The sequence below is a fragment of the Sebastes fasciatus genome, chromosome 4 (assembly GCF_043250625.1).
Source record: "Sebastes fasciatus isolate fSebFas1 chromosome 4, fSebFas1.pri, whole genome shotgun sequence".
NCBI lineage: Eukaryota > Metazoa > Chordata > Actinopteri > Perciformes > Sebastidae > Sebastes > Sebastes fasciatus.
This window is the reverse complement of record NC_133798.1, coordinates 39,091,315-39,116,068: the sequence shown is the minus strand read 5'-3', so window position 1 is coordinate 39,116,068 and position 24,754 is coordinate 39,091,315. Positions and strand designations below refer to the sequence as shown.

The 24,754-nt window shown below is 45.9% G+C and overlaps 1 protein-coding gene across 3 annotated transcripts in view; it reads right to left on the bottom strand.

Annotated features, from left to right (window-relative positions):
• The window catches only part of znf469 (zinc finger protein 469), a 229,626-nt gene that overhangs the window by 28,183 nt on the left and 176,689 nt on the right, over positions 1–24,754 (bottom strand). For 2 of the 3 annotated variants that reach the window (XM_074634149.1, XM_074634150.1), the window contains one exon: positions 17,862–18,088. The gene's annotated coding sequence lies outside the window, so the exon portion shown is untranslated. Of the gene's footprint in view, positions 1–17,861; positions 18,089–19,303; positions 19,436–24,754 lie in introns of those variants that run through there. The other variant, XM_074634151.1, reaches the window with a different exon arrangement.

Sequence of the window (24,754 nt, the reverse complement as noted above, 5' to 3'; positions counted from 1 at the left end):
CAGTACTGATCCAGTCCCTGCTGTCCCAACACCACACAACACCAGTATTGATCTAATCCACGCTGGACAGGACAGCACCGCTGAGACAACATGTCCACTGATTCATCCGACCAACGCAGACAACACAGCCACTGATTCAACCGGGAAGACAGACTCCGGCAGGATCCTGCTCAATTGACTCAGTGAAGACCTGATGAGGAAGGTACATCGGGATGCTCAACCCTCTCCAACACTGAATCACTACAGCCGCTCACAAACTGATTGAGCTCTATTAAGGCTTCTCAGAGTATCTAACGGAACCAAAGTTGTGTTTACAGGACTAATCTCCGGTCGATCAACAAACCCAGTCAACCCGTGCTACTGTAAATTCTTTTCCACTCTCCCCATTGCCTTTGCCGTGTTGAACAGGAGGCCTTATTATAGGTGAGTGGCTGACTGGAGGCTGAGGAACAAACCAAAGCCCCTGGCAGAGCTCACGTTGTTCCCCTCGGACCTGCTCACGCTCACTGGAGACCAGCGCTGGAGGCCGGGAGAGAGAAAGTGGCTTCTGTGCTTCATCCATGCCCAACCTCTCTGGCTTCACATGCCTGTGTGTGAGGCGGGCGGCCGGGCCAAGCCAAAGAGCGACCCAGAGAGAATGCTGTGTACTCTGGAATTTCTTCTCAACCATGTCTGATGGAAAATAAACCCAGTTCAGGTACACTTAATAAAGTATTACTTACGGAAACATTTTAAAAGATAACTTCTTTCCCTCTTGTGATATGAGAACTTTTTTTGAGAGTATACAGGATGAATAAGTGTGATTTATTCCAAGTCCGTGAGGCGATGCTACACCAGAGGCCCAAAACATACTAAAAGTGCAAAAGTGCTTCTGATACAAGAGAGGCTTAGTGCCGCAGCCTCGAGGCAGATACCAGCGAGAGTTCACCCTTTGTTGCTAACTTTAAACTAGGGCTGTCGAAGTTACGGCATTAACGCAAATTAGTTTTAACGCCACTGATTTCTTTAATGCGATTTTTAAAGTGGACATACTGGCATCATATGAAACTAGAAAACCTAAAGAATCCATCGGTACCAACCATGTCATACTAGCTAGTCGGGAAGGAGGTTAAATAACGCTCCAAACTTACGCTAAATTTTGGCGAGGAAAAACTGTCATGGCCATTTTCAAAGGGGTCCCCTTGACCTCTGACCTCTAGATATGTGAATGTAAATGGGTTCTATGGGTACCCACGAGTCTCCCCTTTACAGACATGTCCACTTTATGATAATCACATGCAGTTTGGACAGAGTATTAAATACTTGACAAATCTCCCTTTAAGGTACATTTTGAACAGATTAAAAAAATCACAATTCAATATTTGAATCCATTGACAACCCTACTTTAAACACACGACTAGCAAAATTCTATGAGCGCATTATTCATCACGAAAAAAAAGAAAATTAAAAATCAGTGGACAGTGAGCAAGTCTGAAGTCACAGCTGTCCCCTTATCAAACGGGTCTTTCCTACACTCCATCGCTCTGAGTCACCGTGGGAGCCGGCTGATAAGGTCCGACCTGGGCAAATCATCATTCGGCTCCTCTTCATGGTGCAGCAAAAAACAGTATATGCAAGTTGAAGTAATCCTCTCCTCCATCACATGAATCATACTTTCCCTCTCCTTCCTATTTTTACAGCTGCTGCACATCTAGATCTGCTCGAACGCTTTGCTCCTCTGCGACCGAGAAAGACAAGGAACCCGGAGTGTTCAGGACTCGGGTTCTCACAGTCTCTCTGCTTCCTCACACTCTCTGCACAAACAACCACCAACGATCCCCTCTTGACCTCGGAACGCACGCACACATTCATGCCCACAGATGTGTGTGTGTGTGAAAGAGTGAGCATGATGCTCCACATTGCACATGCATTTCAGAAAAATCGAATCTGAGAATGAGTAGAGTTACAGGCTGTTTTTCCACTTTGATTTAGCCAATTGACTTTAAACCGCAGGAGGTACAACTACAAGAATGTGATGCCATATCACACTTTCTTGGAAAGCATAAAAACAACACTGAACTATTGTGTTGACAACGGCCAGCACTTCACTCAGAGACAGAAAGAGTAGCTGTTGGGGATGACCTGATATAATAATTTCTGAAATCAGAACTCTGGATAAATCAGTGACTAAGATACACAAAAGTGAAAGAGGTACTTAGTTGCTGTTTTGAACTGGGAGTGGCTGTTTATCTTGTTCTCTGTATACTGTTCTAATGATGTTTCACATTTCTGACAGCTTGTAAACTCACAATCAATAACACAAATTAAGTGGCTACAGTGAGAGCACTGTAGAGGTTGGCCAGCTTTCTTTTGCTTTCAGGGCTACGCACATCAAGTCACATGAAAACATTTCCATTTGCACAAGCCGAGGTAAGGATAGCACACTCACTGTAATTTATGTGTCAACCTCTATATATGCGCACGAAATGTGCTAGTGTTGCACCCACGAGCAGCAGCTCTGATGAATAAACCATTCGGCCGGGCCGTTGGGATCGGAAGCCTTGTCACAGTCCATTAAAGGGCCGAGGCAGAGGGACAGGCTCGGGTCTGTAACCCCCCCGCGCCTTTGACCTCTGGGCTCTCAGCATTGTGCTTCTAACGCGGCCCTTCATGCAGCTCCGCTAGAAAAAAACTACCAGTCTGGGCTGCGGTCTGTCTTTTGCCCTTTTGCCCTCGCTTCAATTTGTCATGCCAGCATCGCGTGCCCAACCATTTGTGTTGGCACAGCTTGAATCTCTGGGGCGGCAGGAAAGCCATTAATCTAGGGGCTAGTTAGTGGGTCTTTAGGGGCAATGTGAGGACCACTGGTCACAAAAACACACCCTGATCTTTGTCAAAGATGCAGTCAGAAATATGAGCCACATTTTAAGAAATATGTCTCAATATTTGAATCTATAGAAAAGCTAAATAAACAAAGCTGTTCACATGTAACACGTGATTACTTTACATATCTTTTATACTATTTTCCTGTTCTGTTTCCTCTCACTGAGGACTGTCATACTGTAACATACATGTAGGGGGTCATACCAGGTCCTCTTCATCTGCTACAAAAATAATTTCATGGCTAAGAATTAACCTCTTTTTGTTTTCACAAAAAAAAAGAGACGAATTTAAAAGTTCATGCACTGAGAACTATGTGGAGGAGTGCATGCATACTGCAACGGTTCCAGGAAAAGAATTACAAATGAACGTATTCCCATCTGAGTGACGTCTCTTCTCAGTAGTGGAGTGGATTCTCTGCATCCCTTATCCACCTCGCTATCACGCATTCACACAGAGGAGTGGAGGGCAATTAAAATGAAATATGAGCTTGTAAAGTTTTGAAAGGATTTGAAACGTTAAAAGCAGCGCTGACCAACTTTAGAGAGCGAAAACACTATTATTTCCGCTGTGGTGTACTGTAGTAAAAGTTATTGTGGAGATAGAAATGGAAAAATCTAACCGAGAAGAACATGCTATTTTCCCCCACACACATACCTTTCTTTCTACGGCAAGATTGGCGACCGGCATTCCCTCAAAGCAGCAGCGAGAGAGCCAGCAGGGAACGTGTGAGGACAGCGGTGTGTGCTTGTGTAATCGTGACTACAGAGTCAAACAGTCCACACGTCACCAGCAGATCTTGTGCACTTGGCTACAATCTAACAGGAATTTATGAATGGCGTTGATTGGTCGAGGGGCTCTGTGCTGTTTCGTTTCTCTCACACTTCTGCTGCTGCTGCTTGAATAACCTCAGTGATGCAATCTCTCCACAGACGCCCAGCTGATGTTCCATTGTTAAAAAAAAACAAGAAAAAAGTCCTGGTGGAAGGAGGTTAGCGGTCCTCCTTTAAGTGGGAAAAATGACATCACAGTTAGTAAAAAGGCGCCCCTGATACGGTTTGAAGGGTCCGTATGTCGTTCGTCAGCTATGTTGGCTGACTGAGTTAAATATCTGAACAATATGTAACCGCTGGAAATCGCAGTGTGTGTATAAAAAGAAAGGGAACCGCCGTGAGGATGATGGGAAGCCTTCACTAGCCCCTGCTTAAGCCGGATTGTGAAATCAAACGAGCCGAGAGTCGGGTCTTTACGGCAGGTCAGAGGGAGAGTGCCGCGACATACAATAGATTCACCATGTGATGAGCAGAGTGAAGCCACCTGGACGCAGCTGGGCCACATTTGTTCCAAATCGTTCAGAGACAAAACCATGGGTGTGTGCCGTCTGGAGGAGTCTCCTAGCCTTGGGCAGATGGATGTTAGTGAATAAGGCCAAAGATTGTTTTAGTTTCCGAGGGAGGATCTCAACATCCTGGAGACGGTGTCTAGTATTTTTAGAACCTCTCTGTGAGTGTCTGCCGCAAATCACCAATTCCCCCCACCGAAAACAGACCAACACTCACCTGTTCCATTCACTTTCCCATGGGGGAAAAAAGGCCGACGTAACAGTAACAGAGACGGGGATGACACATCGGGCTGGGTGGCTGGCTGAACTGCTACAGTAGCAAGCTGTGAGTCAGACGCTGAGATGGGAAAGCAGGGGAAGCATCTGAAGAATGGGTGACTTATGTGTTGTGTGTGATTCAGTGCTTGTGAGGCGAACCTCTCGGAGAAGAGCCATGCCACTGGGCCCTGTAAAAGGTCCTCTGTTATTCCACATTTCCAAGCGCTGGGTGATTTTATTGCTGCACCAACACTCACAAAAGCCTCTGGGGCCAAATAGGTGTGTAATGCAGTCGCATTGAGCCCGACTGGCATGGCGAGAGGGAACAGTTGACAACATAGGAGTCTGATTCTCTCATAAACTCATTCTCACTCTCTCAAAGATTCATCTGTCCCACATCTTTCCCACCACTCTTCCTTCTTCTTTGCTCTCACTCTTCCTTCTTCCCTCCCACTCGTGCTCCATTTTCCATCTTAATCCCTCCCTCTCTTCTTGTCCCTTTTCTCTCTTCTTTTTTGTTTGGTACTTTGACTCTCTCTCTCTCTCTCTCTCTCTCTCTCTCTCTCTCTCGGTGGAGACAGACTCTTTAACAAGCCTGCCCCAGTGGGCAGTCGACAGAGAGGGGAGGTTATTTTTAGATCGCACACAGATTAAAAGTGGAACGTTTTTCTTCATCCTTGTAAAAGAGAGTCCTCTTCCCTCTCTTTCAGTCTGTAATGGAGTTTAGCATCTCTGTGGGGGATCTCGTGTTACCTCCCCCACACACATACTCTTCTCTTCCCCTCCTGCCAGACTCATCTCACCCCCCACCACCACCACCACCACCACCAACACACTCATCCTCTCCAAACACTGACATCATTCGACAGACCAAACTCCTTCCTCCTTCCTCTGCCTGTGGGGGCTTTTTTTCTGTCTGTTCTGTCTGTACACCATGAAACGGGTGAGCTCCTGTCGCAAATCAAGGAGCGGCTGAAAAAAACAAGCTGTCAGAAAACACACATCTGCTGCAGGAAAACAAGCCCGATATATCATTACATCCTCGATGCAGCTCTCCTCGCATGACCTTCTTTCCTCAGCGTCACTACCACATTAGGCTGGCGGTGGCTTTTACACACACACACACACACACACACACACACACACACACACACACACTAACACACACATACATACACACAGTTCAAATGGTGTTAAAAGAATAAATCTTGCAGGTATAATTGGGGCCAGTGCTTTATCCAGGAGTCTGGGAGGTGACGGGTGAGCTTACTTCAGCGTTTTCCTGTCTTGGACCAAAACCAAAAGTCTGACTTTTTCCTCCTGTCTCTCCGCACACACACACACACACACACACACACACACACACACACACACACACACACACACACACACACACACACACACACACACACACACACACACACACACACACACACACACACACACACACACACACACACACACACACACACACACACACACACACACACACACACACACACACACACACACACACACACACACACACACACACACACACACACACACCCACTTCCCCCACCATGTGGATCACCTCATCTCTGGCCTAAACTGGTGAAGTAAGAGAGGGGGAGACATGGCCCTCTGGGTTTTACTAGTCCTACTCTCACTGACCCACGCCGGGGTCTACAGTCGGATACAGCTCCTGTTACTTTCCTTGAATACGCTCCCCTTGCTTTGAAAATATTCTGTTTTTAGCATCGCAGCTTTTCCCTCGCCCCTTAATTTGAAGGAGTGAGCTCTTAAGGGAGCAGGCGATATTGCGTGGTAGACGACCTGGCAGGGACTGAGCAGGAAATCTTTCATTAAAACTCACTCAAGGCCCATCATGACTCGAAGCTCTGTGTTAGATATTGAATAATAAGTGGCATAGAGCAGCTCTGTTGAAGGGTTTATAGTGCCCTCCATCACAGCCTGGCCAATGAGCCCTGCATGGGAAACTCAGTTGAAAAGCAGCAGTACTAGATAAATCACAGATTGAGGAATAACACTTTAAGCTTCTGATTGACAGCTTGTGTTTGAAGTTGTCTGATGTGTGTCTGATTGCACATGAACTTTCATGATATTGTCACAAAGGAGCCAGAGCAAAGAGAGCAAAGAGAGCAAAGAGTGTGAGCTCTCTTTTGTAAAAGAAGAGTGAAAAATGAGGGAAAGTGATAAAGACAAACCAGAGGAGAAAATGCAGTCTAATCACAGAGCACTCGGGTGAGTTACGGCACATCAAACCGCTCCAAATTGCTCCTTCTCGACTCTACTTTATTGATGCTCTGGGAGCCGCAGTCAGAAAACAAGGAACACATTTGGGCTAATTGTCGATCACACGTAAAAATATCTATGTGGGATATGTTACTTTATTCAAAACATATGGCGCAACTGAGAGGAGCTGCTCTCCAACAGAAATAGATGTATCCAACTGCTTTACCAAAACACTGCCACCCCCGCTCACTCTTATCCTCCCCTTCATCTCGCTCGCTAGGAAAAATCATGGAAAACAAAATGTCAGCAATAATTCTGTGAAATAGAATAGCTGAGGCCAAGCATGTTATTTCATAAGCAGAATGCACGTGAGTGCCTCTGGGAATATGAAGAGCCCTATGGCAGGTCTGACTCAGGCCCAGTCTGCTGTAGTTAGAGGGAAACCTGATAGGAATACCTCGGCTCTGCCTGCCCTCTTCCCCCCCCTCGCTGAGTCTGTCATTCTAGCCAAAGGAAGGTGCCCGGACCACAGTGGCGGTCTAGCATCTCACAGAGCCACGAGGATTTCAAACGGGCCGGATGGAGGAGGCTTTCCCTGCAGCATCAGTAGCTTTCCCTGCAGCACCAGAGACCGGGCGTCTGCGTTTATGTCTAGAGACAAGAGAGAAAGAGTGGCGGAGGTGGAAAGAAAAGGAGTGGTTGAGAAGATAACATCACTTTGCTGATAGTGAGTCCGTCCGGGGGATTCCCTAGCCCTTCTCCCAGGTGTACGCCTGTGTCTACAAGACAGCTAAGCTCCTTCCATGTGCTTAAGCTTCTCAAATAAAAGCACCTGAGAGAAAGAGGCATTTGTGGATCCAGGCGATGATCTGCCTATTAGGCTTTCTATTGTTAGAAGAAATCTGAAAGCCTGAGGTTTCCTTTTTCAAGACCTGCAGCAGGAAAAGCCTTTCTGCTCCAGGGCTGCAGAGCGTTTATGTTGTTAGCATACCTGGAGCTGTGCCTCCATTTAGCCCAGGGTCTCTGGGAATTATAGGCAGAAGTATTCCTTCAAGCTGCCAAACACAATGACTGGTAGAGTTGAAAAGTTAATGACTTGATCTGCTTGAATGTAATGTCCTCTTAGTAAGTGCTACTCTACATCTATAAATATAAAATTGGCTTTAAACCTTTAAAACTAAATCTTACTCCTTCCAAATAACAGTTCTTGAATCCTGCAACTTCTAAACTGTTTAACCACATGTATGCATCATAAGTCATGCTGTAATACTCCGTCAATATATGCAGGCTTCCTGTCTGTTTTATCCCTACAGGTTAAAACATGTATTTTATATAGTTACCGTCCACACACAGCAACGGCACGATGAGACTTTAGGAGGAATCTGAGCCGATACGTGGCTTTCCAGAGTCAACATCCCTTATGATAATGCTGTCGGCGTGAGATGATTTAATACTGTGTTAACATGTAGCAGGACAGATTTCCCAGGGCTACATCAACACCACGCAAACCAAAGCAGCAACAAACCCACTGCACCTCACACTGACGAGGCCATTGTTAGCCCACTGCGAGTGGATCACTCCCATAATCTGTGAAAACATCCGCCTCCACGGTACCCTCTCTGTATCTGTTGTGTTGACTTGTAACGCCACGGTGGCTCACGGGGAGAAGCTCTGTTGGTTTAGCCCAGCTGCACAAGCCCACTCACCAAAGCTGGAGAGAGATGGAAGTCATCCCTCTTCAAAAAAAAGTTAGATTTCTTACAATTTACTGAGCAAAGTGGGACTGTATCTTGTCAACTTGCTATCTTGGCCTGAAGGAGAACCTAGAGGGCTCATACAGATTAGAAGCACACTTATCTCCAGCAGCATCAGCGATCATTTTCGGCCTCAGTGGCCATCTACGAGCTGATACCATCTCGCAGCCTGTCAATCTCACGTCTGACATCAGATGGAGAGTGAACCAGATGAAGCCACGCTCTTTGAGTCCCCGCTGCTTTAACCTCTCCCATCTGCGTCAGCAGTCACACATGGTTCACATAACAAATCCCTTTCTTCTCCTTGGCAGTTTAGGGCTACATGCAAACACGGAAATAAGATATACACTACTGTGCTGAGGGGGTGAGTCTGGAGGGGGTGGGCACCAACCTTTTACTGCAGAGATATAAGCCACAGATAGTCATGAGAAACCTCCAGGGGGCCGTTTAAACAAAAACACATGGAGGTGTGTGTATACATGGCTGCACACTCACACATAAACAAACCCGCACACAAGCAAATAGAAATGCTCTCACACATACGTACATACACACAGACGCGGTCAGCTGTGTTGACTGAGATGACCATTCTGTAAAAAGTCCAGATAGTTCATCAGGAAGAGTAGAAGATGCTGCGTGAAGCAGGACTGCTGCCACGCTGACAGGAAGACAAGCTTTGCCTCCAGGGCTGTTTTTATGTTTAAATGAGACTTTCTTGGATAGATAGATTTCCTGTTTTTGCAATCAGTGAAATATTTATTTACAGCCTGGAAAAAGTGACTGTTCGCTGATGTAGAGTGGTAAATTTAACATGAGTAACCTGATTTAGTATTTCCTTTTTTCATCCTTTTAGATTTACAACTTTCCTGAATGCAAAAGCAAAAGAAGAATCTGCGATACAAACTGAATAAACTGAATCAAGCAAAGTAAAGGTTGATTCCAACCAGTCTGACACTCCCCTCAAATGACAATGTTTAACTTCCATTTCTACTGCAGTTTGTCATTACTCCACCCCGTCACTTCACCCATCTGTACCTCCCATTCCTGCAGCCCAGCCACCTGTTTCAGCCCTATAAAAGTGAGTGTATTACCCTTGAATGTGTTTAGTGGCACTCAGAAAGTTTGTGTGAACAAACAGCATCTTTTGAATAGATATTCAGACCTGCAGCTCCTACAACTTCTCGAGTCCGTCCAATCTCGATCCACTTTCATGTGAAGGGAGATGGATGAACGTAGACAGTCGAGAGCCTTTCTTAAAGAGATGCAGGCTGTCGCACTGTAGCTCCAGATAGAGAGACCGCAACATTTGTGATGGAGCTTCTGGCCCTGACTGCAGAAATATGAAGCAATCAGTCAACTGTTTGCCAAAAAAATAAATGAATCCAATCCAGTCTGGCGAAAATTTGTTTCCAGAATTAAGAATTAATGGTATGAGCTTACATTCCCACGCAATGTTAGCCTACATGTCAATCTCTGCAGAGGTTTGTGAGTATGTATGCATTCGTTTTAGTGTGTGGGTGGCAGTTGACGGTCCTTTAGGTCGAAGAAGTTCACACACACACGCATTCCCCCTTCCCTAAAACAGACTCTGTGAATGTTTGGCTGTGCCAGCTGTGTGAGCTTGAGGCTGGGTGTGGGGTGTATACAATTGTCCGACAGACTGCATGGTGTGTATACACATAGTCATAAACAGAATGTGGAGCGGAAGCACTGATCACCTAGATGTGCTTGACCTTCTGACCCCCGGGGCTGAACTGTTATGCTTTCACCGTGTTCTCTTGGCCTGTACGGCTGGACGAGACACCGCCGGGTGCTGCTGTGAGACGGGACACACGGGAGAGAAGAGAATTCCGCTGATTTCATCTTCATTGTTTATGCTCTTTGCATGGAAGTAAATATAAATTATCCAAAAGTCTGTTTGTGTGTCAGCGCATGCGAGTGTGCAAACATCGTCTGCGTCCAAGTCTTTGATGTTGACCACAGTGGCGTTGCACTTTAGTGAACTTTGAGCTGAGAGAGAGACCCACATTCTGGTGTCAAAAACATCTGCATTTATATATATAACTACTCTCAAAACACAAGAACAGAATTATGTGTGCTGCCAAAAGTGGGAAAGCTCAATCTGCGTTGCCAACTCGTTTGGAGAGGAGCTCCCGAAATATCCTCGGAATAAAACAGCCGAACGCCTGTGAGAGAACAAAACAGCTCACCTGGATTTTCATACCACACAGGTGAGGCACGCAATGCTTTTAAAAACACTCCAGACCCTGTTTTCATAGGGTGACAGTTTTACCTTCAGACCTGAAGGGTTTATCACTGGGAGGCCAAAGAGAGAGACTGTCTGATGACTCCAAACGCTGCTTTCCCTTTCTCTCTGTGTCTGTACGTGTGTGACTATTTGTACATGACTGAATGGAAATACATTGTCTGCTAGCACTTCGTGTCATTCCAGCTTTCAACTCCCGAAGGGCCGAGAAGCTGTGAACTCCCTGAGCAAACACTCTGGAGTGAGGAGAGGGAGCAGCGAGGGATGAAGATCTAGCAAACATGCCCGTTTGAACCGGAAATATTCAGCGGGGTTAGAGCTTCTAGCTGTTTGAACCCGGGACACTAGAGAGGAGCTGGCAAATACGTGTGTTTGAAGGCCAAACAGTGTTGAAGGGAGAGCTCCCATGGGGAATCTGACAGTAGAGCCTGATAGTCAGCTGCTGCTGCTGACTCTCCACTCGGCTGACAGTTTAAATAAGAAGACACAATAAGCTCAGTCATCGAGGAAAAGATCCCCTCATGCGAAAGAAAAGGTGCCATTCCCTAGCTCCCCTAAACAATGGATTCCTTCGTATTCACAGTGGTGCAGAATACACATAGAGAGACACAGAGAGAAAGAGATTCATTATCCCATTCTTCAATGGCATGAGGTGCCAGGTTCATTGACTGACAGAGCTAATTAGAGAGGCATGAAAGTTTAGGCAGCATGTGACTCCTCTGACCCGTAAAAAAACCTGTCATGTTTGTTGGTTCAATTGAGGGCATCATCTTTTCATTTCGTCTAACTGCGGTATCGAGTTTCACTCGGGTTGTACCATAAACAGCCAGCTTCAAATAAAACCCAGTACTGTTTCGTCGTATGAGTGGCAGATTATTCCAAATAACAGTGAAACTGAGATAAGTTCAGTGAGCTCGGTGGGCTCGGTGGGCGATGGGAGATAAAACAAAACAAAAACTCTTTCTGGCTTTTGTGAAAAGAGTGGTGCCTCCTCTCTGAACCTTTTCAAAATGACATGTCTGTCCACACTTTAAATGAATGTGGTCATCTGTCCATGACACAGATTGCTGTGTGCCGCGGATGACAGTCATCAGCAGTCCTAGACAGCGTGCTTTGAAGTGAGACCACAGCGCGCTCCTTTCCACCCAGTTCTCATGGCTTCCCTTTAAATAGAGCATGACATCAGACCCTGCGCAGGTCTTACCGGCCCGAGCCCAAAACAAATGTGTGCAAACAATGCCACATCTGGAGCGAGACGCGGCTCGGAGTGAGAGGGGAAGAGCAGGAATGTGGCGGAAAAAGGGGTTGAAAAAGGGAAAGCGGTCCTAAAGCTGTTTAGCTCTAGGACCTTGGCCAAGGCGTCTGGGGATGTGCCTGAGCTGTAATTTACTGGTGATTTCCCTCACTTCCCTCCCTCTAAAGACCTGATGTCACTGCTGCAGACCAACGCATCAGGCAGAATGAATACACCGACGTCTCTTCTTGTCTATTTTAATGTCTTTAAAAGTCCCCCAATACAGGCTAAAATCAAACAACTCCTTCTGCGTTACTTGTGCGGTGGTAACTTTAACGCTACGACCTCAACGTTCCAGAAAGTTCGGAGTGAAAAGCAATTTCTCGTTTGGTTTGGCTCATTCTTCTGACTTCTCTGTTCCGATGCAGGAGGAGGTCTTCAGAAAGTCTTCTCAGGCAGCCTGTTCTTGTTGTCACTGTCAGAAGCAATCAGAGCTGCTGGGGCTGCGTTCAGAGGAGCACGCAAATATTCAGGCCAATTTTCTGCCTGCTGGATTAAGTGTCTAATAAACACGTGGCGGCTGATCCAACAGTTATTTGTCAGTAGACACGCAGTATGCCTCCTACAATCTGACAGAGATACTTGTGACTTATAGTCAAGAATGTATAAAATGTACGCAACAATACACGTGCACGCAGTAATACACGTATATATACATCAGTCTGGGAGTCTGTGAGTGGATTTGTGGGGGAGCTCTTGAGATCGAAGGTGCGATCTGACAAACGGAGAAGTACGGTAGGACGGAAAATATGCTTAATGTGTCCTCCTGTTTGAGGAGGAGGACACAGACAGGGAGGTAGAGGAGGAGTGGAAGGATGATGGAACCAGGGGAACTCTCCTCTTCTGCAAGTCATGTGTTTTACATCTGCACTGCAGTGAATCTGCTCATCTTAAGAAAACTCAGCCTCCTAATCCTTCTACAGGCCTAAGTCGAGGTGTAGTAGGATAACTACTGTAGGTGGTCAGTAAGAGCGCCAGAGAGGATGGAGGACAAAGTATCTGGTAACTCGGATGCACCTTTTTTAGTTTAAAATGCCCTTGGAAGTTGTGTCAGATAAGACCATTTATGCTGTAAGTAAAGAGGCGCTGTCTCAGGAAGCTGCCTACCTGAACTATTTGATGCTGAGCTGAGGAAGAGATGGAGACAGGCCTGCAGAGCCAGCTCCAGCAGTTCAGCGTCCTGATATCACACAAGGCCCTTATTATGACAAATCTTTTATTTGTAGAACTGATGCATCGTAGAAAGTGCAGGAAAAGCAGCATAAAGGTATTATAATGAATGCACACTTTGTCACCAATAGTTAATTCTACTGTGTGTATCTGGACAGCGATGGGAGCTGAGTCAGAATTCAAATAACCCGTTGAGCCCAGCCGCTATTCTATCTTTCAGAGATTGTAGTAGAGTGAAGATACTGGTATTATATGAAACTAGAAAACCTGATGAATCCATTGGTGCCGACCATGTCATGCTAGCTTGCCAGGAAGATCGGTAAATAACGCTACGAAGTTACACTCAATTTTGGCGAGGAAAAACTGGCATGGCGATTTTTTAAAGGGGTCCCTTGACCTCTGACCTCCAGATATGTGAATAAAAATGGGTTCTATGGGTACGCACGAGTCTCCCCTTTACAGACATGCCCACAAATCCTGCAGTTTTTTTTCATGCAGTATAAATGTGTTATTTTGGCCTATTCTAAAATGGTGTATTTGAATATTTCTGCATACTGGGGTTCCTAAACAGACTTGGAATTGCATAAATTGGGTATCACTGTAACGCTGACACTCTTGTGGAGATCTCTAAAAACGAGGGCGGAATGGTAAGGGGTTAATCACAATGCCACACCCTAAATATCTACTGTATAGCCCAAATAATGAAAAACATGTTATCTGTCAAACTACAGAGGGATTTACCATCATAGTTTAGGTCATGAAAATCTGTTTAGAAGAAGCATAATGAGAAAGAAAGCAATGGATGTTTCCATCATCAGCTCCACCAAATAAATATTTATTTAATACATACCGCAGTTTATTTGACTAACTACACTACAGCTCATTAATTTCTGAGGCATGGATGCTGAAAATATAAACCGGAGTGGAGCTCCACCACCAAAACACTAAACATGTGACTGTAACTTTGCTATCACTCTTAAACTGACAGGACTGGTAAAAGTTTGTAAATCAAGAAATAACACAGGCCTATGGTTTATGATTTTTAATCATGAAGGCAGCTCTTCAATTATGTATTTAAATTTAGCTGAAAATTATACAGGCAAAGAAATGAAGGTTTGGCGTTCTAATGTGTTTATATGAAACCAACCGACTCCGATGTTTTCAAAGTTTTAGTGACTGCGGGAACAAATCTGGGCAGCCTGTCCAATGAAATCTAAATCTGATTATTTATTATACATTCAGAACTCATTCCATTCAGGTCTATGAACAAGCAAACACAATACTTCTTTCCTTTCTTCCCCCCCCCTTCGTTGATGCTGCGTTATTAGCTCACATTAAAGAAGCAACACGTTCAAACTGTTTTAATCCAGAAGATGGAGAGAGGGAGGGAGGAGTGGCGTTCCCGTTGGGGACACATCGTGTTAACTTTTCTTCACTATTCAGAATGATAGAGGAGGTTGTGTTTCCCAGGGGAACATCTACAGTACGTTGACGCCAGCTGTCAGGAACATTTGAGAGAAAACTGTGTGCTACGGCAGCGTTTTCACAGCTTAGTCACAAGTTTCTTTGATAATTCAATAGTCAGTCCGACAATAAGCTTATAGACTTTTAGGATATTTAAGCAAGGCAACAAGTTTATCAACTTTCGTCATTGACTATGTGTGTACAATGCACAAATTATGATTCTGGGATAAACCCTAAATGTGTGTAGGCATTTTTATCTGTCTCTCTCTATATATGACCCCATTTGGTGACCTCCCCTAAGTTTAGTGCTTTAAATATGACACTTTTGAGTTTAGTTGAGCAACGAGTGCCGCAGAGGGACAATACTGTGTGTCGAAGACAAGCTGGTTCAATCGGTTGCCAGGGAAACCCCCCAGTAATGTGTTTTCATTTACTTATCATCCTCTGAAATTGCATCTCAACCAGTTATTTAACACCAGAACACTGGTAATGAAAGACTGACTGACTGAGGTGGAGGTCGCTGTTCGGCTTTCACTGCTGAAACCAAATGAAAGTCAAGAGTGAGACGGAGAGGTCAGAGGTCGTGACCCCTATCACTCCACATGGGAATTAAGGAATGAATAAGCTCCCTGGTCTTATGTAACCTTGGTGACTGGTCTGGACAGTACCTGCTGAGTTTATAATAAACCCACCTTATAGCTGTTATCACGCCCCTTATAGGCATTGAACTGTAATAGTATGAGTCATGTAGTCACAGTCTGTGGTTGGGGGATTATGATTAATAGTCTTTAGTAAAGTATAAGATGAAAATGCAAATGTGTATTAGTCATAAAAAGAAAAGAAAGTGTTCACAGTTGAATCTCCACACACTCTCTCACTCTCTCGGGTTACAGTGAGGTCATCCTGACTAAAGACATTTTCATCCCAGTATCCCCGGTGGACGTTTCTTTAGAAGACTTACTTTAACTAAGATCTACTGTTGCAATTGTTGATCTTTCCACGTTTCTCCCTCCCGGTAATCATGCATGCATGAGTGTGGTGGAAGAGTGGGGGTGGGTGTGGGGGGCTGTCAGGGGAGTCTAGAGTTACATTAACAGTGTGAGAGGAGAGGAGGTGGTAGCGCGGGTCAGAGGTCACAGTACCCTGACAAACAAAATGAGCCACCCAGAGAGAGGAGTCAACAAGAGATGCTTTCCCCTGCAGGCCCCAGCAACAACAGCTGCTGCTGGCAAACATGTGTGCTACAAATGTGCCATCTGAACCAATGAGATGGGTCTCAATCGTCACCATATGGGGGTTGCCAAACAAACATGTCACACAAACACAGCGGAGAGGGCGGGAGGGTGGGGGGGGGGCAGATAACGAGGCAGATATTGATAAGATGTGTCAAGTATTATTCACGTGGGAAATGCAGCAGCGTAGAACAAACGTCCATAAAGGCTCACTGGTGGTCTGAATGCAACACAGCTGAGCAGCTTCAGTAGGTTAGATGTTATGATGCCTCCCTGTTGGGAGAATCATTAGAGAGAGATGCTGCTGTTACAGCAGCTTTTACTGTGGCTTCTATTGTTGTTATTGTTGGCTTAATGTCTAATGATGGCCTGCTTCTATTCCACTGAAATTCCCTTTTATTCACCCGACTGCGAGACCACATGAGGCCAAACTGGAAATTCACACAGCTTTCCTTTTTCTTCTTGTTTCCTTAAGAAGGATTTTTAAAATCATTTTCTGTGTCCGGCTGCATTCACCTCAAAATCTCTCTTGCTCTATACTACCCACAATGTTTTCAATCAGTCCTTTTGAGTTTCCACACTTTTCATTTCATAATCCTATTTGCCTCAGCCTTCTGTCTGTCCTCTATCGCATGCTCTTTTTCTATTTTCCTCTCTCTCTCTTTCTCTCTCCCTCCCCCTCGCCAGCTCTGGAAAGTACATTCGCACAGTTCAGCAGTGACACAAGGACCGTCTCCTTCATGGCAGACCATGCTTGTGTTTTTTCAATTAAGCCGAGCTCCTGTACGCTATTCATTTGGGAAACCATAATTCTCATGGCCCGGCAGAAAACTAATGGAAAGTCGCTTAGGTTTTTTCTTTTTTCCGGGAGAGGTATCGGAAAGACCCGTTCCCTAGGAGCGTGTCTGACTAGAGGGGATGGAGAATAAAAGCGTAGGAATACAGTCTAGGAGAGCGCTAGGAGGTGTTGATAGGAGGCGAAGGCCTCGCCGTCAGGGTGCAAGAACTCGTGGGGTGAACAAGAGCAGGAAGGAGGTGAGTGAAAGAATACAGATGGATGGATTTCCGAGGGAATGTGGATGAAAGTGAGAGAGTCGCAGGCCGGATCTGAATTGCCCAGCGGGGAGGAGGACAGATCCACTGAAATCACTTCAAAGCCCGGTGTCACTGGGCTGCCGATGAGGACAGACCGTCTCCTGTCCTCTTCTTATTTACAGAGATGAGCCCTGATAGCCTGTTGCATCCGTCTGCCTTAAACAGCAATCAACAGTGCACATAAACATCTCTACACGTGCTCACCCACACACACACACACACACACACTCATGTGTACAACATTTAACAGCTCATTTCAAATGAGAGGGTAGCATCACTGTGTAGCTGAATATTAAACCAGCACGAGCTCAGACCAACAATACAAGTCAATAGAGTGATATTAAATCTACCTGACAACAAAAACTGAATTATCAGAGAATATGTTCCAGTCAGCTGTTACTAAAGTCCCCGTCCCGTCTTCGTCCTTCCAGAAGGTCTCAGCCCCGGTCTGACCCTCCTCCCTGCCTGACTAGTAGGAACCATTCGTCACCATTAACATAAACCTTTCACTGAATGCTGACTCAGTCTGCGCTCACACATAAACAGCGTAGGAAATGTGCAAAGACACACACACACATACAGTATATTCATGTGTGCATGCTCACACACATGCACATACCTACGTACTGCATCACTGCACATACTGTATGTGCGCACACACACACACACACACACACACACACACACACACACACACACACACACACACACACACACACACATTCAAAGTGGGAGGGATCTAAAGCGGACAGCCCCCATCACCCCCCCCCCCACCCCCCTCTTCCCCCCCACCCCCCACCACCACAACAATCAACAGAGACAGACAGACAGCAGTAAGGAGAGCAGTGAGAGGGAGACAGACAGGAGCAGCAGCAGAAGTCTGGAGTCTTACCTCAAGAGTAATGCTGTGGAGCCGACACAAGGGAAAGCCTCATGACTGTAGCGGTCTCTCTCTCTCTCAGACTCTCTCAGGTCTCTTTGTATCTCTCAGCTGTGGGAGACGGGGCGCCGACGCTCAGGCAGCGCAGCGCTGAGCGGAGGGGCGCTCGGCACACTTTACAGGCAGAGAAAGCAGTGGAGCTGCGCAGACCCCGGGCCCGTCCGCTCACACTCTGCCTTCTGAGGATGAAAAGAGAAGACTTCATTACCAGCTGCAGACCACGCCTCCACCCCTCCAGTCTCCCTCCTCCCAAGCTCTGCCTCCCTCCTTCCCCTCCTCCCTTCACTACCTCCCCGCTTCCCCTCCACACTCCCAGCCAGTAGCACGCTCCAGGGCCTGTCCCAGGCCAAGAGAGGGGGGAGCAGCCAAAGAAAACCTCCCAACCCAACCGCCTGCCAGCGCTGTGCAGTGCACAGACAGAGAGGGCCAGAGAGAGAGATGAGGAAGGAGGTGAGGAAGACAGAGAGATGGTATAGAGAACATATGGTTCCAATCCACAAACTGTTACTTGTTTGTTATTACGTTGAACACACTGCCTCAGATTGGGTTCAGTTTAACAGATGAAGCACAGAAAATGCAGCAAGGACGGATAAAGTGTGTGTGTGTGTGAGGTATACGGGGAGGTAAAAGCAGAGGGAGGAGAATTAAATTTGGACCAAGCGAAGCAGAGATTCACTTGAGAGAGAGAGAGAGCGAGAGAGAGAGATGGAAGGAAGGACACAGACAGGCAGGCAGACGGAAAGAAAAACACAGACACACTCAGAGAGAAACACCGAGCAAGACGGGTGATCAATGTGACAGCTTTAAGGGAGAAAAGTAAAAAGAGAAGACATATCTTTAACCAGGGGTCTAATTAAGACTTACTGTAAGAAAGAGCACATCAAAAGACTGTCGCTCAAGAAGAAGAAGAAGTGTGGAGTTCTAGGGGGGGTGGGGACAACGTCTGTCTCTGTCTGTCTATAAACCTGTCTCTAAGTCTCACCAACCAAACAGCCAACAACGTCAACACCCAGAATAAGGATGACCGTGATCTTCAGACCGTCTTGCCCTTCCCTCGTCATCCTCTCTGCCTTTTCTTCTTACGCCAAAGTGAACTCTCTCCCCATCAGACGGGGAAAATAGGCTTAAAAGCGCTGGCTGTTTACTGTCTGTAATTATGAGGGGCTGGGTACGCTCAACCCAGCTCTGCACCCTGCCCCCCAGCGCCTCCACACACAAACCTTCAGCTCCACTACCAGCTCATACCGAGCCGTGGCACAGACATGAGAGGTGCAAAGTAAAAGAAAAGAAGAGTGAAAAAACAGTGGTAAAAGTTTCACATCAACTTGTAATTAGCAAAAAGGGGAATTCAGTCAACTTAAGAGAGGACTGAAGTATATTCTACAACAACTCACAGTCACGGGTTCACTGGAGGTCAAACTACTGTTGGAGGTCCTTGACATGAAATAGCAAAAAAGTTCAAAGTAGTGATTCCTCGAGAATGTGAGCGACTGGTAAACGCTGTCGGCCCGGCTCCAGTTCCTAGACTGACAGTTGGGCCTTGATCCTGCAGAAAATTAGAAAGAGACACCAGCACCGCAGCACATCACTACTTCCACCAGCACCGCCACCATACCGCATATGGCGTCCTGTTTGAAGTGCTTTCACAGAAAAAGACAGCCCTGACTTTAAAATAAGGTTACACCAGTCTCAGATACAGTAGTGGCTTTTCTTGATTGCTCAACAGGAATAAGCAAAAGAACAGCAGAATACTGTATTTTAAACCAACACGAAGAGGAATGCAGGAAAAGAATTAGAGCGATTTAAAAGATCACAGAAAAAGGACCGAAGCGTCTGGTCTGCGTGATGCAGTAAAAAAAGGGAGCCACTTTTTTTTGGCAGCACATGACGAGGTAAGCGGGGATTATACAGATCTCTGGCGATCTCCCACACTAGCATTAACACCTACACAGACCCTCTCTGTGGCGTAATAGTGTCAAATTTACACAGGTCCACAAAACAGTACTTAGGGGTTATGGGCTGCCTTCATTGTCGGCTGTGAAAGCGCAGGCCTGGGGTTGGGGTTTGAGACCGGTGGAGAGGCTTGGGTGAGGTATACGACAGAGAAAGGGGGGAGACAAACTCATTACAGCGCTCTTTATTGCTAAGAAACACTAATCCTCCCAAAAAGCAGAGCCACGGACAGCGCCTCTGTGGTGCTTTATGTCTTTAATCTGGGGCTTTAGTGACAGAAAAAAAACTAATCCAACATCTGAAAGCTGTTGTTTGTTTACCGTCTACTATGTAATCAAGTGTTGTCATTACCAGAAGGATAGTAAATAGATAAAAAATAGCACTAAGTGTCCATATAATGAGGAAAATTAGAAGAGTAATGACAGGCTTGTCAGCCACATTTAACAACCAAAGATGTGATTGTGTTTCTGGATCTAAAACTGGGATTTAGGACTGAGGTGGAATTCACTGACAATATTTTTTGCAGCCACTAGGGGTTGAGTTGAGCTGTAATGTACAGTACATACAGTCCATCTGCAGACAGGGATGAGGCAATCCTTTTTACACAGCATCCCTCTCACTCTGCACGCTTCTGTTTGTGCCTCTTGATTTCAGAACTGAGGTTACTGTACCCTTCTTTTAGGAGCTTATTTTTCAGGAACAATTCCTCCCACATTGATTTCAATCATTTCTGTTTGAATCCTGTCACTGTAAACTGAATTGAATCCAAAGAGTTAAACAAACACAGTCTGCATGTGTGATGAGAATGCCATGTGCTGCTTGGTGCACAAAATCTGCTCATTATAAACAACCTATTTCAAAAAGAGAGCTGTGTGCATGCCATAAAACGTCAAATGTCTTCCCGACCTACATTAAATATCAGAGTCAGGGGACGTATGGGTGAATATCTAAACACCACTGGGTTAAAAACATCCTTTACACAGAGCGGGCTGGAGGAAGAACAACACCATCATCCCACAGGAACTTCAGGTTACAGAAAAGCCAAAACACGCCGCCTCTGATTGGATTTCAAAAAGCCACAGGAAATGCTCCGACCGTCAGGCATCATACACATTTGGCAAAACAACCTGCAGGCTGGAATGGGCCAAAAGGAAGTACAATATTATAGTACAGAATGAAACTTCTGAAGAACTCTAAGAATAGTTTGTGGTAAAAAATCACATCTGAACTTGTGAACTAAAGTGGATAAATGGAACGACCACTACATACACTGGGACTTAAAGTTTATGGGATGGCAGTTGGAATCATATCAGACTTTGGGATTCAATCAAAGGTTGTTGTGAAATTGAAATTTCCCTCCTAACGACCTGAATTGAAAGCAGAGTGGAGGCAGATGGAAAGAGAGGGGACTTTCTGTGTTCTTAAGACAGAAAACCTTTGTGAGATGAATCAAAGCGAGGCAGCGTAACCATCAACTCCTCAACATTTCCAGGGTGAATATGGAGATTGTTTAAACCCAACCCTGTGGGCCTGTATCAGGATACCAACGGCTTGTGTTATACTAGTCTAAACAAGTATTTTTAGTTTGTGCAGGGCATTAAAAAAAACAGCTTTACCCTTAAACCAATATCCTCACTCTGCCAACCATCTAAATAGACTCCCTCTCTCTCTCTGTGGCGGAAAAAAGTCATATAAACTACCAATGCTAAACATATAAAGTGTTTTAATGGCCTTAGAGTATTCTAACCTCCCCTCAGGGAGTAACACCTGGGTCAAAGAACTAATTAAACTGTGACCTTTCGGAGGCAACGTGCAGGGAGACCTACTGTACTAAATATATTTCCCTAAAGCTAAATATAGAAACTAGAGAAAGCTTTCTGACGCTCACTTTCCATAAATCTAAACAGCAGCTCGTCTTTTCCTCCGAAAAATACAACATTTAGGAACCGATTCTGAGCTTCTGAGAAAAAAAAGAAGATGAATCAATGTTGCCATGGCAACATGACAGTGGAGTCAAGTGTTGTAGCCTGGCTGTGTGCCACACTGTATTGGTGCACACACACACACACACACACACACACACACACACACACACACACACACACACACACACACACACACACACACACACACACTCATTACTGTGTGGTAACCTCTTGAACAAGACTTGACAATGAAGTGTATTAGCTGCTAAAGAAAAGATCAAGCCTCAGGTCAGTTTTAATTACTACAGTTTCACACGCATGTCGCTTCATGACATCAGAGCTGTAAAGTACAGTACGAGCACCGGTTCTTCTTCTGAGGTTTTGCAGCGAGGATGTACGGTACCGGGGTCGTTCCAGGTCGCGTTGCTGACACACCCAGAGCCCCAATGAAAGGCCTCCCCCATCGCCACCCACACCAACACTCCTGTAACTCTCAATTAGAGGAACTTAGGGTGACTACATGTGGTGACAGCTTTCCATGACTCACTGACTGCTACACACCTGAAATGTCCAATAAAAACATTAATATTAAGAGTTTACAGCCATCCAGCCATTTTACCATCTCGTTCTATGGGTGTATTATGTGTTGGAGACGAGGAAGGGCCCAGTGAAATGGTTCTGCGTCAGACACGGCTGATGGTGGCTAACCAAAAGGTCTAAAACATCCATTCCCTCCCTCTGTCTGTCTGTGCAGCTTTTGGTCTTCCGGAGCTGCCGGGCCGAGTGGCCGGAGCCTCAGCTCTCTCTGGGAATGTCACACCTACGATGACCATTACCAGCAGAGCAAAGCCCATCACACCCTGGTGTGCCATTTCTGACCCAGAAAGCCCCGCGGCCACGAACGCATGCTCTCCCCCAGGGCAAACACGGGGCACCCTGGCCAGTGTAGACATAGCAGCTTGGCGATGTGTACTCGCCCGGCCATGTGGACCGGGAGTGATGATGTTCCCAGGGAAACCAGTTGGGGGGGATTTGGGGCCGGGAGGAGTTGAGGTGCGATCGAGGGGGTTAGAGGTGAAAGAGGAAGAGTTGAAGAAGGCGGATTTAGTTTTTAGTGGGAAAACTATTTTTACTGTTTCCTATAACTCTTTTTCCCAAATTAAAAATGTGTGTACCTTACTGTTTGGAAGTCACTGGGATACTTTCTATTCAAGGTAACATGTGGCCAGAGACTGAGTTGGCAGCCCGCTGTGCCACATTTCCACTGCATGGTACGACACGGCTCCACTCAACACCGCTCACTCAGGTTTGGTTGTCCTTTAGCAAAATTTGTGGATAGTACCTGGTAGGGATGTCAATAATTAACCGTTTAACCGTTAACCGACATTAAGCATTTTAACCGATTAACGCTATCGGTTAAAACGGTTAAAAGAAATGTTAATAATTAATTAAAAAGCTGAGCGGCTCAGAGGAGCGGCTCGTCTCTTTAAGGAGAAAAGCTGGTCCACCTTAACAGCCCACCTTAAGAGGCGGAGCCGGAGTTGCAGGATACAGGAAGTCGGTTCCGGTCTCTAGTTTAGTAGCATTTATTCACCGACAAATAAACTGAACACACACTGCTACACCTACGATCACAGCTAGAACGCCACCAACAACCTCACACTCACCACCAACACACACATGGTCTGTTGGAAACTCACTAAAGTTACGCAGACTACGTGCGGCGGCGAGCACGAAGCCTCCGGCAACGCTAGAGCTGCTAACGTAGCACAAATACACACACTGTTTGTTGGAAACTCGCTAAAGTTCCGCCGGGCAGACACACAGCTGACAACCTGCTAAACTAAACTAAATGTGCGGTGGAGACTTTTACTGGGAAAGTGGCTGCATGTCCGCGACACTACACGTTAACGCTCCCGGACGGTGAACTGGAGACAGTGAACGCAGCATCGTAGCTGCTAAGTTAACGCTCCCGGACGCTGAACTGGAGACAGTGAACGCAGCATCGTAGCTGCTAAGTTAACGCTCCCGGACGGTGAACTGGAGACAGTGAACGCAGCATCGTAGCTGCTAAGTTAACGCTCCCGGACGGTGAACTGGAGACAGTGAACGCAGCATCGTAGCTGTTAAGTTAACGCTCCCGGACGGTGAACTGGAGACAGTGAACGCAGCATCGTAGCTGTTAAGTTAACGCTCCCGGACGGTGAACTGGAGACAGTGAACGCAGCATCGTAGCTGCTAAGTTAACGCTCCCGGACGGTGAACTGGAGACAGTGAACGCAGCATCGTAGCTGTTAAGTTAACGCTCCCGGACGGTGAACTGGAGACAGTGAACGCAGCATCGTAGCTGCTAAGTTAACGGCAGCTACGGTGATCATCTGAGAACGCCCACTACAATCTGCAGTGAAAAGCACAGAGAGGAAAAAGACCTGGTACCAAAAGAGAGTCGAGTTGAGTCAAGTCGAGTGGAAATGAGGCATAAAATGATATAACTGATAGCGGAAAGACAGAATTTTATGACAATCCTTAATTGCAGGTCTGTGTCTGCGTGGAAGTCAGGCCCATCTACCACGCCGACCTCCACACCCTGACTTGCTACATATGTGAGACAAACTACTTCCTGTGTTGGCACTGAATTTTGGCAAAGAATGCAAATCATCCAAAATGGATGGAAGTCCTGTGGATGCTGCTTAGAGAACAGCATTCACACGAGGACCTTTCACTGAGCGACGATCACACACAAGAATCTCCTTAGAATGGTCTTTCACAAAGAACAATACATATCTTGGTTGAACCTGATGAAACATAAACTATTGAAGACTATCTACAGGAGCTTCCTTTTATGCTTTATCCTAGGGCATTTAAAAAAAACATTTGCTAATGATGTTCACACAGTGAAAACAAGATAATCACTACGCTGTGCCTTGCTAGTCTGGTGTCTCAGGCTAAACTCTAGCTAATTGAAGG